Source organism: Cuculus canorus, chromosome 1 (assembly GCF_017976375.1).
Source record: "Cuculus canorus isolate bCucCan1 chromosome 1, bCucCan1.pri, whole genome shotgun sequence".
Taxonomy (NCBI): domain Eukaryota; kingdom Metazoa; phylum Chordata; class Aves; order Cuculiformes; family Cuculidae; genus Cuculus; species Cuculus canorus.
Genome location: NC_071401.1, coordinates 18,040,018 through 18,054,756, shown reverse-complemented (window position 1 = coordinate 18,054,756; position 14,739 = coordinate 18,040,018).

The following is a 14,739-nucleotide window of genomic DNA, read 5'->3' as shown; positions in this document are numbered from 1 at the left end:
CCTCTTCAGTCACAGAGCAGGGTTTTATAACCTCAAGTTCAGAAAATGTTTTCTTACCCCTGGGTTTCTTGGGCAGGAGAAGTCGGCAGCCAGATCATTAGAGCGAGCTTGTTCACCAAAGCCAGTCCTGCAAGTGAGATGCTGAAAGCCAGCAGGCCTGCAAGATAGCTTTGATTTCTGCCTCCAAGAGCAGGAGATGAGAGGGCTCCATTAGCTCGTTGTTATGCTGTTATTTTCTGTCTTGGAAGATACTCATGTCCTCCAGCAGTTTTACATAACCAAACCTCATCATCCACCATCAATCTGAGTTCCAAAACCCTCAAGGCCCAAACTTGAAGCTGGAGTGTGACAAGCCTGGCAGAAAAGTATCCTTAACAAGCAGTACTGCTCATCAGTGGTACGGAAATAATCAAGGCAGAGGGTTAATAAGCCACGGCATGTCACAGGCTGGTGGAAGATTGTGTGAATACACCCTATAATGCAGCTAGAAAGACGTTCATGAAATTCCTTCTATGAATCTTCCGGCATGTAATCTGTTGTCCTACATTTTAATGAAAAAGTTGTCTAAAACTGATTTACAAAGAAAGGGTATAAAGAAATGAGGGCTAGTTGTTTGCAATAAATGTACTTCGTACCTGTGCTGTGTTTCCTACTAGAAATCCTCAAGCTACAGAAAATACTACTTCCATTTAGCAAGAGGGACAAGTCAGGCATTGAGGTTAAACGTTTGACCTAAGATCACACTGTTGGGGATAAAAGATGAAAAAGTCATGACTCAAAGGCCCTGTGCCATTCACTCACTGCTATGACTTCTTCTGGGCTGAGTTTTCTTCTCATTGTACCTCATTACTTTGCTATCTGAGCCATGCCAATTTTAATTACAGCTGCTCCCAAACCCCTCTAACAAAGTAGTATTCAAAAGGGGCTGATTTAGAACTGTAAGGATCAAAGAGCATTTGGGAATGGCACTGCCACCGACTATTGGGCTGGCCAGGTCTCTTATCACCAGAGATTAGCAGGCTCCCAGCAAACCAGAAACACAGGGTTTGCTGCATTTCATAATTGTCTCTACTCTTTGAGACTTTTCTGTCATGTTCTGCACTAGGGTCCTCTTCTGTTTGTAGCATACGTCCTTGCGAGTGCCAGCTCTGCTTTGAGGTGAATAGCTGGAGCAAGAGGATACTGTACACCAGCATCGCTCTGCATCTTATCCATACTGTCATGCTGCACTCTCCAGTGCTTGCATACCTCTGGAAGTCACACCAGGAAAAGCCACTTCCAACATTTGGTGAAACAGCACCAAGGAAGGTCACCTGCATGCCCATGGCTTTGGGAAACTCAGGGCTTCACACCTACGTGGCAGGCAGGCACACCAAGATGCATGAGCTCAACAGGCTGCTCGCAGCTCATAACTGAAAAGGAGTTGTATACTCACATAGAAATATATGTATATATATGAAAATGCGTGTGTGTTTAAAAGAAGCAGACACAAGATAGATTTTCAGGTATTTATAAGGGTTCAGGAGAATCTTGCACCCCTTCCTGCCTTCCCCCAAAAATTCACAAAGACACACATGCACAAAGCCCCCATCCCCACCCTCCTTCCTGTAGGTGCACTTTGAGCAAGCAAAGCACCGTGTGATTGCTTGGTGTCCTACATCCCCAGGTCTCATCATCTGGCAGCTTTTCTAAACACGGCTTTCTTCCTCACAGTAATTCTGTGGGGACCTTGAGAAACGACTGCAGCAAACATGTGCTGGCACTTCAAAGTCGGAGGGTTGACAACTCTTGAAATGCACTTTTCTTCTTGTCTTTTTTTTTCTATATTCCCCTCACGCATCTAACAACGCCATCTGTGCTGGCACACGCTCTGGCTCTGGCCATGAACCTGTACAAGAGAGTGATCCAGGTCCAAGGATTTTTTAAATGTTTCCTATGATCAAGGAGGGAAAATCAGACTCCTCTATGAAAACCCTTGGGAAGGCATGAAAAGCAGTCCTGTTTTTACATTTTGCAACATAATACTACTTAAAGGTGGCCAAATTCTTCCTTCTAATATTATGTACAGGAGGAGTCCACTGCTACGCACTCCTCTACAACCAACAGAGAACGAGTGTTTGAGGTCTTAGGTGGGCTGGTGGCTGCTTCTTTCTTCCATCTTTCTCTCTGTCCATGGGACCACCCTCCTTGGGCAGGGACTTCAGATAAGTGTATGACATGGCTCTACAGTAAAACAAAGTCAACTGCATCTGTTGGAAAAAGCCCAACCTTTCAAATTTAGTCATTTACTCTTTTTCTCTTGCCTTCTCCTCCTGGAAAAAGAAATTAAATGCTCCCCAGACTCCTAAAGAGAAACACTCAGTGAGGATCTCAGTTCCTAAACTAGCCAACAAGATAAAATTGCAAACCTGAAAATATCTTTTATGAAGGTCCTCATTCAGGAACAGGCTGAAGTATCAATTTCAGCTGCAACGAGCATCAGAGCCCCACTAGTACTTGCTCAGACACTTTCGTCTCACTTATTCCTGTCTAGGTCTTATCTCCAGTTCCGCTGCTGCCTACCTCCTCCCCCTCTCCCCAGTTTCTATGATCTTCCAGTGCCCCATTAACACTCATTTCACATCTGTCTGTGGATTTCTCAAAGACAGAAGCCCACAAAATAGCATGCCGATGCCTTATTTAGACATATTTCTTTTTCTCTCCTTACAAGACCTTCCTCCTCGTGTTTTCAGATGTCATTCATGTTTGTTTTGCTCCCTTTCACACTCTCTAGTGGATTTACGTCTTTCTGGGCACACAGTGGACTGGAGTCCAACTGTAACATTAGTGGACTAGCTAGGCTACGTGGTCTTACATTCAGAAACAGCACTTGAATTAACCACAGCAGCTGCACTCAAAATACCCTCAGAAAGGCAGACTTGCAGCACAACCAGTATTGGTTTTAGACAGGTACTGTGTGAACTACCATCCACTGATAAAATGTTAATGTTTGATAATTTTTAAGGCTTAATACTAGAAGAAAGAGGCTAGACTAGGCAACCTTTCGTGTCTATGCTGATGAGCTGAATTTTAGCCTCCTAGTAGCAGACCTTTCCTGGTGCAGTTGTTGCTATGCTGAAAAAAAAATTGAAGAAAGGAGGTCAGGTAGAACTGAAAGAGAGAATTTAGACTGATTTTTGGCTGAACAATGACAAAAAGTTCACTCCAAACTTGTGGTTTCATACAGAATGATTGGGACATGTTTTAAAAAAATCATCTTTTATCATAAGTCAATCTTTGTAACCAAAGGCTATTATAGAACCACAATTTCTTCAAATATCATTTTAAAATGAAAGAAAAACCCACTTTCAGCAATCCACTAAGGTAAAAAAATCATATTTTAACATTTCCAAAGTTTTCCCAGCATCTTTTACTTCATTTATTCAAATTCACTAATCATTTTTGTTGCCATCCATGTCACTTTGACAAGCATATTCTTGGTCCAAATACCATAGCTGCTATCTCTCTTTTGACATCTCACCTGCAAAAAGAGGTTGGCAAAGTGCACTGGATCTTGTGGGTCTGCCTTCAGGACCAGCTCTTCTCCTGGCCTTGGTTCACCACCACGTGCTCTGGAGCTGGGGCATTTCCAGTTGCCAAGTCTGGCTCAGTGTCTGCACTCCGATTACACAATGACACATGCTTTGACAACATAGAACAAATGTTGAACACCTCCACTTCAGTCCATAACTGAGGGGTTACCTTGGCGTTTTCTTTTAACATCACTTCCTTGGTGCTCTTTGGGTGTTCCACACTGCGCCCATAGACCCAACAGTAGGTGTGATGATCTAAGAGATGGACAATCACCCACATCAGCACAGAGGGTTTGCATTCAATGGCAAGATCTACTGGAGAGATCATGTACCACTGTGCATCATCCAGCCAGGAATGAGGTCCTGAGGTCCTAAGGTCCTACTGCAGCAGCAAAGACAATGGGAACTGCTCCACCTCAGCTGGGAATCTCTCAGCAGTAAATTCTATACAAAACACTTGGAGGGCAGGAAACATACCTCCTCCCCAACATTGTTTCTCAGCATTTGGAAGGGGCATAAAATAACAGCTTTTAAGCAATGATTGCTTCTTTCATAACTTCTTCACTTAAAAGAAAATCTGGAAGTGTTTGTCAGTCTAACTTTTGGTATTAGATATGCCAATGGATCGAAGTGCCATAATAATAAAAAAGAAATAAAATAAAAACATATGAAGGCTCTGGATAAATCTCCTTTCTGAAAATAATTTAAATGCAAACAATAACATAGCTGAAGCCTGCAGAAAATGTCCAGTACTCCAATTACTGGAGATAGATGCTACATAGTGTGTACATTTTTTTTTAATATGAGTTTATTTTGACAGGATCTCTGCATTTTCAGCTGTCGGGAAGGAGGAGAAAAAAAGTCCTTCCCAGAGCATTCAAGATAAGCCATGGTTTCCTATCTCTTTTGACTGAAAACACCAATGAAACTTCTTCCAGTACTATTCCCCATCTTCCTTTGGTCTCTTCTTATTAGCCTTATCATTTTAGTGCCTCCTTTGATATATAATCCTTTTATGTTGTGCAATGATAAATCAAAATAAAGTGCACTGCTGAGTGGTTTTATTGTTATTAAAAGGTCAGCTGTAAGAGGGTCTCATCCTGTCACATATCCTAGAGAATTCATGGGAGGTGCATTAAAAAAAGGAGGCACTGTGCTTCTTGAATATGTTTAAACGCTACGACATCCCTTAAGTTGAGTTCTGTGATGGATCTTGCAGCACATTGTGGTCCAGAAGGGCCTCAAAGGCTCTAAGAAACACATCCTTATCCTTCGCAGGGTGCTGCAAACATTGTTCCTGACTAACGGCAACACAAGGATGTCTGCTTGTTAGGAAACTGTTGTCTCTCCAAGTCCTTCAAAGTGATCAGGGTCAATCAGCAGAGCAAGAGTCTCCATTATCTCCACTGCAGCTCCCTGCTTGCCTCTCCCAATGCCTTGGCAGGAAGAGGATGCTGGGGATGGCTCAGGGAGGGTTGGTTCAGGGATGATAAAACCTTCTGCAGAAGCTTTATCACATTCCCTCTCACGTGGCACTGACATCTGAAATGCGCTCAGATCATTTACTGATGACTTGCCAATAAGCCCTTCCTAAAAGTGTTTTTATGATGCATCACTGCACTTTTCCCACCACTTGCTTGAGTTCCACAGCCCAGTCCTGCGACAGCTCACTTGGTTAGCATGATGCCCAGGAGATGATCACATGGAGTTTCAGATTTATTCTTCTCTGCATTGCAGGAGCACTAGTGCAAAGCATGGCCAGGGCAGGGCAGAAAGCATCAGGCAGCAGATGAAGACAAAAATAAAAAAGAAAGGTAAAAAACATAACACATTTTAAGGAGTTTCTTATTCCTTCCTCACCCTCTCACTCCTTTTCAGCAAACCCACCTGAACTGGGGACTGCACAAGAGGCAATGCAAAAGGGAATATGGCAAATGTGCGTTTTCCAACTTGTGGAGGAAAAATAGTGACAAAACTCTCCCTCACAGAGGGAACTGGCAGAATAAGGATTGTATTTCTCCTCCTGCATTTGGAACTTGCTCGTTTTGCCAGAAAACTAGCAAAGAAGGATGAAGTTGCTCATGAAAGCAAATCTTCCTTTTTTTTACTCAGCTCAATTCATTCACCAGGGTCATTTAAAAAAAAAAAAAAACAAAAACCAAAAAACACCAGGAAATTTTGCTCTCGGTCTGGATGGAAGACCACACCAGAGATCAATAACCACAAGCAAACATACTGACAGAATTGACTGCTAAAGGACAGGCAGTAACATGCAAGTCAAAATCCCCAACCCCCTGAGAACCCTGAAGAGCATTGGCACAGCCTCAGACCTCCAGCCCTACTGTTTTGGTCAGCAAGAGGTAATTCACTCACTTTGGACCTCCAGGCAGTGCTCTGAATACACAGCACACCGGCTGCCAGACGTGTGCAAATCCAGCAGATCCCCTACCTTGCACCCGCTCCCAGAAATTGCCGATTTTCAACAACTTTTTGCCCCATTTTCCTGCCCTCCACCACCAGACATGGTGTACAGAGCTTCAGGAGTTCACTTTGCTGTTGGGAGGCCCACACCGGTGTGAACAAAGCAAGCAATGGAAGAAGAAATTAGCAGTAAGGTGGCGTATGCCTTGTCCCCACTGGTCACATATTAGCTAAGAACCCAGGCTGTTTACACAAAACAAACACATCACGTGGTATTTGCTCAAAAATGGCTTGGGTGAGCTATTAACATTTCATTAATACGTGATGAAAGGCAAATTTAGAGAGCTCCCCAAAGTGATGGAGAGCTCCTGGGGGCCCATAAATGAAATGATAATGTAGTGTAAATAAGGCTGCATAATACAAAGATTGGGAATTAGCCTATGATCTAATAAAAGCAGTTAGATATTACCAGAAATTAGTTCCCTACCTTCCCCTGAACTCCTCCGGTTTTGTACAAAGGTAACACTGCAAGACTATAAATTGCAAGAACAAAATTTTCCACCTCCATATAAAAAAAGGAGGAGCTGAAATAGAACAAATGCAAGGTTTGTATAGATCCATCAAATCTTCCCACTTTTGACTTCAGTGTGTTTTTTTTTCCCCTAGAGCTCTTTCTGTGAAAAAAATAAAAGGGGAGTGAGGGCAGCAGAAAATGCACCAGTATGCAGGAGACATAGTTTTGGCATTTCAAAAATTGGTTTTGATGTGTTGCTCTGGACTATTTTGAAACAGTGTCAGCCTTTATCTCACTAAGTATTTTACAGCTCTGCCACCTGAAATCCCTCGAGGAGTGCCGATGTTCCTCATTTACTCACTCAGACGGAATTAGCCTAGGCAATATTGTCTGACTTTGGCCAATGACACCAAAGAAATTTTAGGTAGAGAGTGGATAGTAAGGATAGAAGTCCATTGTGATGGTATCTTTCCAACCATCGAAGAGACCATTAGTGTTTGTTCTTATTTTTACCGTATTCAAAAAGGACTGAATGAATCCACTCTCATTCCTGTAAGTACCACTCTGTCCATTTTCTGCTATTTATTTTGCATTGTGATCTTGTTCCAGCCTTGAGGTCACTGTGCCATCAGCCATTCAAGGGGACAGATGAAGTTTCATGCGTGCTTTAACTCCAACCTTCCACTGATCCTTTTCAGACTTGTAACATACAGTAGACATAGCTCCTTCTTCAGAAGAAGTGATCAAAGGAAGTGTCCACCTGTCCACTGTTAGGCCCCTGAAGTATCACCATCCATTCAACTAATCAAACTACTCTCCTGTCATAGTCAATCAAGAGCAATCAGGCCATGATCCATCTCATCCTAAGACAGATGGCTACATTAGGGCAGATGCCTCACACTTTAGAAGTGACTATTTCTCTTCACTGGCTATAAAGGGAGGTGAAGCTGAGCTCAGATGGTGGTTGCTGTTGGCTGCTTTGAGTGTCACTCTCAATGACAGCTCCTGGAGGTGAACCCCAGCCATGTGCACTTATCCCACCCAAGTGAACAGACTGGTGCCGTGGCCTCATGGAAGATGTCTGCATGGAAGGAAAAGTTTCAATTATTCTTCAGCAGTAAATCTATTCCCTAAAAATAGTTGTTAGCAAGTAGCTGGGAGAGATTTTCTTGGATGCTCTGTGAAGTCAGGGAAGCATGGAAACTTACATGTCTTTGGGGGGAAAAGAATTTCTGGCTTTCCAATGGGATATTAATGACTAGCAGATGGTTAAGAGACTAGAAAAAAAAAAAAGTGTATTTCAAGGATGTCAAGAAATGGCAGGACTCCTATATCAGACTACCCATTGAATTAAATTATTAGTTTTTCCTCTTTTTGTCAATGGGATTCACCAGCATTGATCTGTTCAGGCCAAAACAAACAGGTTTATATCCTTGCCCTAATCAAGCCCCTGACTGCTACTCATGTGAGTCTTTGCTGGTCAGATCAGAGGGCCCTTTTCTCCCACTACCACGCTCCCCTAGGTGATTTTTGCACAGAAATGCAGTGAGAAGTATGTTTTTAATCACTTCTGGCCCTTTGTACACTCATTCCACATCCCTCTGTGTGCTGGCTAATATGAGAATGGTAGATACAGCCTGTTTCCAAACACAGTATGTAAAACCGGGGTGGGGTTTTTTAATCTTTCCATGAGCCAGCTTGGTTATCCTTATTATTGCTATTGGCACATAGATCAACAGTTATCAATAGCCGTATTCATAGCACTTGCCTCAGCTTCTCTGGGTGGCAAGTCCTAGCAATGACTGCCTGCTATTTATTAAGTCAAAGACACTCAGCTTTATTTCACTCGATAGAAGTCTGGTTATTTGGCACAAAACCATGTATTGTATTCCCATGGATGCAGAATTACTTTGTAATACATGTTAGTAAAAAAATCTGGTTACCTTCACATAAAAGCAAACATCTGCTTCTTTTGTGATGAATAGCAGTTCTTCACATCCTCATCTGAATTAATTCTATTCATTTCCTAGTCCCCAGGGGATAAAAAAAAGAAAGAGGAAGAAAAGGGTCCAGAATCAGGTCCAGAGCTTAGCAAGGCAAATTGCTGACTAGCAAACTTGTGTCCTGTACCCATACAAACCCAACCAGGGAAGTACAGTCTTCCAAAGAGTTGGAAAGGAGGAAGGCAGCGTTGCTGGATTCCTGGCTGGAGGTACTCCATGCTAAACACATAGCTTGGATGCAAAGAGCTGCAGGAATGCAGCTGCAGTTCAACACCGACCGGCAGCTCATGTTTTCATCTATTTTCTGTGCACACACTGCAGAGTTTATAAATCTCCAGTTTACATCCAGAATATTCTCAGGAAACAGATTGCTTCTGACAAGAGCTTATTTTTTATTATTTTATTTTTGAAATATAGATTTTTTTTTAATACAACATGCTTCCATTGTGTTATATATTGCAGATGACAAACTTCCCAGCTGGTAATTTCCAATCATTTGTAACACTGTCGTGAGAGTCCATATTTTTATATCAAACCATATATCTGAAATACGTTGGAAAATATAAAATTATGTGAAAGTGATAATAAATACATCTCAACAGACAGACACATGCATGAGGAAACTTTCAGATTTTCTTCTCTGCCATATTATGTCTTTTATCTATTTTCCACATATCACTCTCTGAAGTTCTTGCTGGGAATTTGCCACTGGGAAGCCAGCAAAAGGGAACAACCTGTGCCGAACAGCCCCTGTTAGGTTACAGAAGCTATTCTGTCTTCAGCTCAGAAAACCTCAGGCTTTCATGAAACAAGTCATTAAAACCCTCTCTGATCTTCAGCTGACACTGTCCAGGGAAGAGTAATATACCCAATACACCGTGGTTAGAGGGGCAGCAAGCAAAAGGATTGGATAACAAGACAACATTGGAGCACCTTTAGCTGCTGGGGTAAATGAAACGTGCCCTCATGGGCAAGATTTGTGACCCACTGATGAGCCTGTGGCCGGGCTATGCATCTTCTGATGGCAGTCTTGTTATGTAAAAGTGTCATCATTAGATGGCTACAAATATGAGCTCTTAAAAACATACTGCAACCAGGATTGTCTGAGCAGCAAGCTATGCTAGCAAGGTACGAGCCTGCAGAATGGAGAGGGAGAAGCGACTTGCTAAGAGCTGTTTATGGTACACATAGGTGCCAAGTCATGTAAAATCCATCTCTCTTGTGACCCCCAAAGTCCTTCACAGATGATAAGAAGCATGTCCTCAAGGTAAGGGCAGATTTAATATTTCCACAGGAAACTGAAAATTTGAGAGATCCAGTGATTGAATCAAGGTCACATAGAAAATTATTGTCAGAACATAGCAACCAAACATCAAGTTCTTGCAGTTCCACACACTGGCTGCAAAACCTACCTCCTATCAAGACAAGGTATGGGGATAGGTGAGAGAAACCTCCTCCTGAACTCCGTGGGAGAAGTAGCACCGTCCCAGGATCTCACTGCATCTCCAGTTTTGTAAAGGGCACTTGTCTGTGGCGAGGTGGTTTGGATGTAGAAAGAGATGAATCCATTTTAAGCATCAAAGTGGTCTTCACCATACTTTCAGCACGGTGTTGTCCACTTTGTGAATTGGCCACAGTCAGGTATTGCCAGTAAATGATCATCACATAAATCGCACCCCAGCAAATACACTAAATTAGCAACTAAAAACCTGAGGGATTCCCTCCACTGCCAATCTGTCGCCCAGGTGGGAATCATTCTCCATCGTGGGAGGTTTGACCACCTAATCTTAGCTCTTAACAAGGGTGCTTACATTGAAAAACGCAACAGGACAGCTGGAAACAAACCCTGTGCAACCCTCACTGAGTCGAGTGGCTGCTGTGGGCCAGTGGCATTGCACTCAGAAGAATACACCAGTGTCACTGTGGGGCATCCACTGCTCCCCAACACCCACCTTTTTTTCATAGAATCATTAAGGCTGGAAAAGACCCCTAAGATCACCAAGTGCAACCAACACCCCGACACCACCACACCTACCTAACCATGTCCTGAAGTGCCATGTCTACATGCTTTTTTAACACCTTCAGAAATGGAGACCACCACTTCCCTGGGCAGCCTGTTACAGTGCATCACCACTCTTTCAGTAAAGAAATTTTTTTCTAATATCCAGTCTAAACCTCTCCTGATGCATCTTGGCATCATTTCCTCTTGTTCTATTACTTGTTACTTGGGAGAGGAGACAAACACCCACCTCACCACAACTTCCTTTCAGGTAGCTGTAGAGAGTGATAAGGCCTCCCCTCAGCCTCCTCTTCTCCACACTAAACAATCCCAGTTCCCACAGCTTCTCCTCATAGGAACTGTTTTGTAGACTCTTCACCAGCTTCAATGCTCTTCTCTGGACATGCTCCAGCAGCTCAATGGACTTCTTGTACTAAGGAACCCGAAACTGAACACAATATTCGAGGTGCAACCTCACCAGCACTGAGAATAAGAGCACAGTCACCTCCCTAGTCCAGCTGGCCACACTGCTCTTGATACAAGCCAGGATGCTGTTGACCTTCTTGGCCACCTGAGCACACTGCTGGCTCATATTCAGCTGGCTGTTGACCAGCATCCCCAGGGCCTTTTCCACCAGAAAGCTTCCCAGCCACTCTTCAACAGGTCTGTAGAGTTGCATGGGGTTGTTGTGACCGAAGTGCAAGATCCGACACTTGGCCTTGTTGAATCTCCTACAATCAGCCTCAGCCTGTTGATCCAGCCTGTCTAGATCCCTCTGCAGTGCCTTCCTGTCCCTGAGCAGATTGACACTCCCACCCAACTTGGTGTTATCTGCAAACCTACTGAAGGAGCACTCAATCTTCTCATCTAGATAATTGATAAAGACATTAAACATAATTGGCCCCATCACTGAACTCTGGGGAACACTGCTTGTGACTGGCCACCAACTGGCTTTAACTCTGTTTGCTACAATTGCTTGTGCTCAGCCATCCAGACAGATATTTACCCAGTGAAGTATTCACCTGTCTAAGCCATGGGCCACAACCTTCTGTAGAAGAATGCTGTGAGAGACAGCATCAAAGGCTTCACTGAAATCCAGGCAGATAACATCCACAGCCTTTCCCTCATCCACTAGGTGGGTTACCTGGTCATATAAGGAGATCGGGTTGGTCAAGGAGGACCTGCCCTTCATGAACCCATGCTGGCTGGATCTGATTCAAGTATTTCCTCCACCTGCTGCTACTCCATCCATGAAAATGTCCTAACTGAGTTTCTTTTCCCCTACATTTTTCTCTCTTTTTTTTTTGGATGCTGCAAAGCATTCACAGCAGGAGTCACCAATCTCTGCTTGGGGTGGAAAATATTTCCAGATGCTCTTGGAAGCACCTTGATTTCACAGCATGCTCCTTTTTACAGTTAAACAGGGAGAAGAGAAAAACATTTCTCTTCCATCAGTGTTTTTGTGGGATAGGAGAACTATTCAGATGCCAAGGCGAGGAGAAAATCTACCAGAATTTCACTGTTTTCTTGGATTTTACCCTGTTCCATCTGCTCAAATTCCTCTGCCACCAGTTGTCACTGCCTCTTCCTCTCCTGCTGTCCACAGAGGAAAAAAATAATGTTTAAGTCCCACAGAGTCACTATTGTGTGTGATTTGTTTTAATTCCACCCTGAAAGACCTGAAATGGAAGGGGGAGGGAATATAATCATGAATTATGCATTTGCCAACGATCTCTTTTTACAAAGAGAAGCAGGCAGCAAGAGCTTCTAGTCACTTCAAAGTTTTAGGAGTCTTTGTGTGAGCAACCTGACACATGCCAATGGGACCACAGCATAGGCTTTTGGTCGATAAGGAGAACACAAGTCAGGTACCCAAAACTAGAAATAGCCCAAACAAGTTTAGAAACTCCTGGCTACACTCACTTCTGGTGCTTCATTTGACTTGACTGAAAAAAATACCTTCAAACTATGTAAGTAATCATTTTGCTTTAATAAAGAGAGATCTCAGGGATGCAGAAGCCTTTTTGGGTGGCTTTTCTAACGCAGCCAAATTTCGCTCCCATTTTATGGAGCTGGCTCAGGGCTTAGAAAGGGTTTTCCGCAGCCACTGATGCTGGGCAGCTGCAGGAGGCACAGCGGGCACTGCAGCATGCACAGGACTCTGCAATCCATAAGCAGCCTATGACCTCATTAAGGTATAAAGAGCCAAGTTTTTCTCAAAATTACTGTCTAATATACATGTCAAAGCAGTAATTACACACAGTAATCTAAGATAATTTAGGAAAGAACTGAGTCACTCAGGAGGTTTTTCCCTTTCTTTTTGGTTCAACAGATACTACAGATATCTCACAACAGATAGGTGAGATCCTGTACTGGAGGTGCCATTGGTACCTCCAGGATTAACCACAGCGGCCATCATCTTGCTGAGTTCTTTGCAGCCCAGTGTGCCAGTGGCACAGGTACAGGTGGCATAAAGAGTTTAAGGAGCCGCAGCCTGAAACTGCAAAGGTTCAGAGGTAACTGTGTCTCTGCAGGATCCTTAATCCCATGTCCGTCATGCTTGCATTTTTTCCTCCAGCACTTGCCTCTGGAGTCACACTGTAAAGTAGGCATCACAACCTAGAGATGTTGGGCCAAAAAAAAAAGAATTTCCTAACCTTGAGGGGGAATTAAAGACACTCAAAAGATGTGGGAAAAAGGTTTTATACCTGCATACACACACAAGCCAATAATGTTTGTGATTTCCAAGACAACCTACATGACTAGAGTTGACAGCACCACAACTGCTTCCATGAAACGCCATCATCACATCTGCTCCTTCCCTGGAAAATGGTCTCCTCATACAATTTCTACTTAACACATTAACCCATGAAGTCCAGCCACAGTCTTTCCCTGGACAGATGTCATTAGCACCCATGGGAGTTTGGAAGCTGGCTTGTAATAATCTTCCATACGGCTTAAATCCAAACCACTTGGGCTTTTCCAAAAATGTCATCATGGATCATGTGCTTTTACTGCAGTGCAGTTAAGGATGGAAGCACAATCCTATAAAATATTATTGTTTGTAAGTAAAGCAGACATTATGGTTGCAAGAATATATTAGTATAAAATAAGCAAGATATGTTGATATAAAATAAACCATAAAATATTACCATTGCTTGGTGATTGGCACACAAAGTCCAGTGTTAAGATAAGTGCAGGTGATCGTGGTAATACCTACGCAGATGCAGCCCCTGGGCCATATCCCAGTCTCAATTCCATTGGTAGCAAGCCAAGGCAACTTAATGAATATGCTTGAATTTACTCTATGTAACAGAAAAAAATGGCTTACCAAATCTTTTCTAACCATATGTGCGTGTGTATGTGCATTTGAGATGGCTTGATAAATCCACAGCTATCTGGATTTGGAAGTAATCTTACCCTGTGTGTAACAAACATGCTGGAAAAATTACTGTATGGGCAGCAAGAATAATTCTTCTTAGTCATAAATCAAAGCTCTTTAGGAGGGAAAGATGCATCATGGAATTTTTTTTTTTTATGCCTCTTACCAGAAAGCCTTACATGCATGGCCACATTAAAAGATGTTTTCAAATGAAAACTGAAAATAGTTTCGGAAAATAAGACAGCAGAAAGCACATGGGGCTTGGTTTGATACTAAGGAAATATAGGCTGAAGGAGAATATTACCAGCTGTGATTCATCTGATGCAAGAGACTTTGCTTTCAAAAATAAGCTCGGTAAGGCAGAAGGGTCAAAATTGAACCTGGGATTTAGGATTATGTTATCTCCTGTTCTGCAACATGGTGGCAGAGAGAAAAGTCTTTCTGATTGTACTGATAGTGGGAATTGGAGACTGAGGATTAAGCAACAGCATAGATAGCAACCAGCTTTCTTCTGTTAGCCTTTCATAGATTGAAAAAAAAAAAAAAGGTGCCTGCCCACATGAAGCAAGCATAAGCTCTATGCCCTGTTGATAAGGCGCTGGGTAGGAGACGGATAACTACCAAAAAGGTCACATTATTATTTAAACCAAGGGTGAAGGAATGGCTGAGGGCTTCTAAGATGGATGTGGGTTGGAGAAAACTTTTAAAAGCCCAGGAAATGCATATCTGAAGAAAAGAGTAAAGATCTGTCCCAGTACTCTCAGCCGAGGCTGTTCAGGAGGTCCCTCCCAAATCAAGGACACTCCTCAAAGGGTGTCTGCAAGATAAGCCTGAAGTTGCATTGAAGA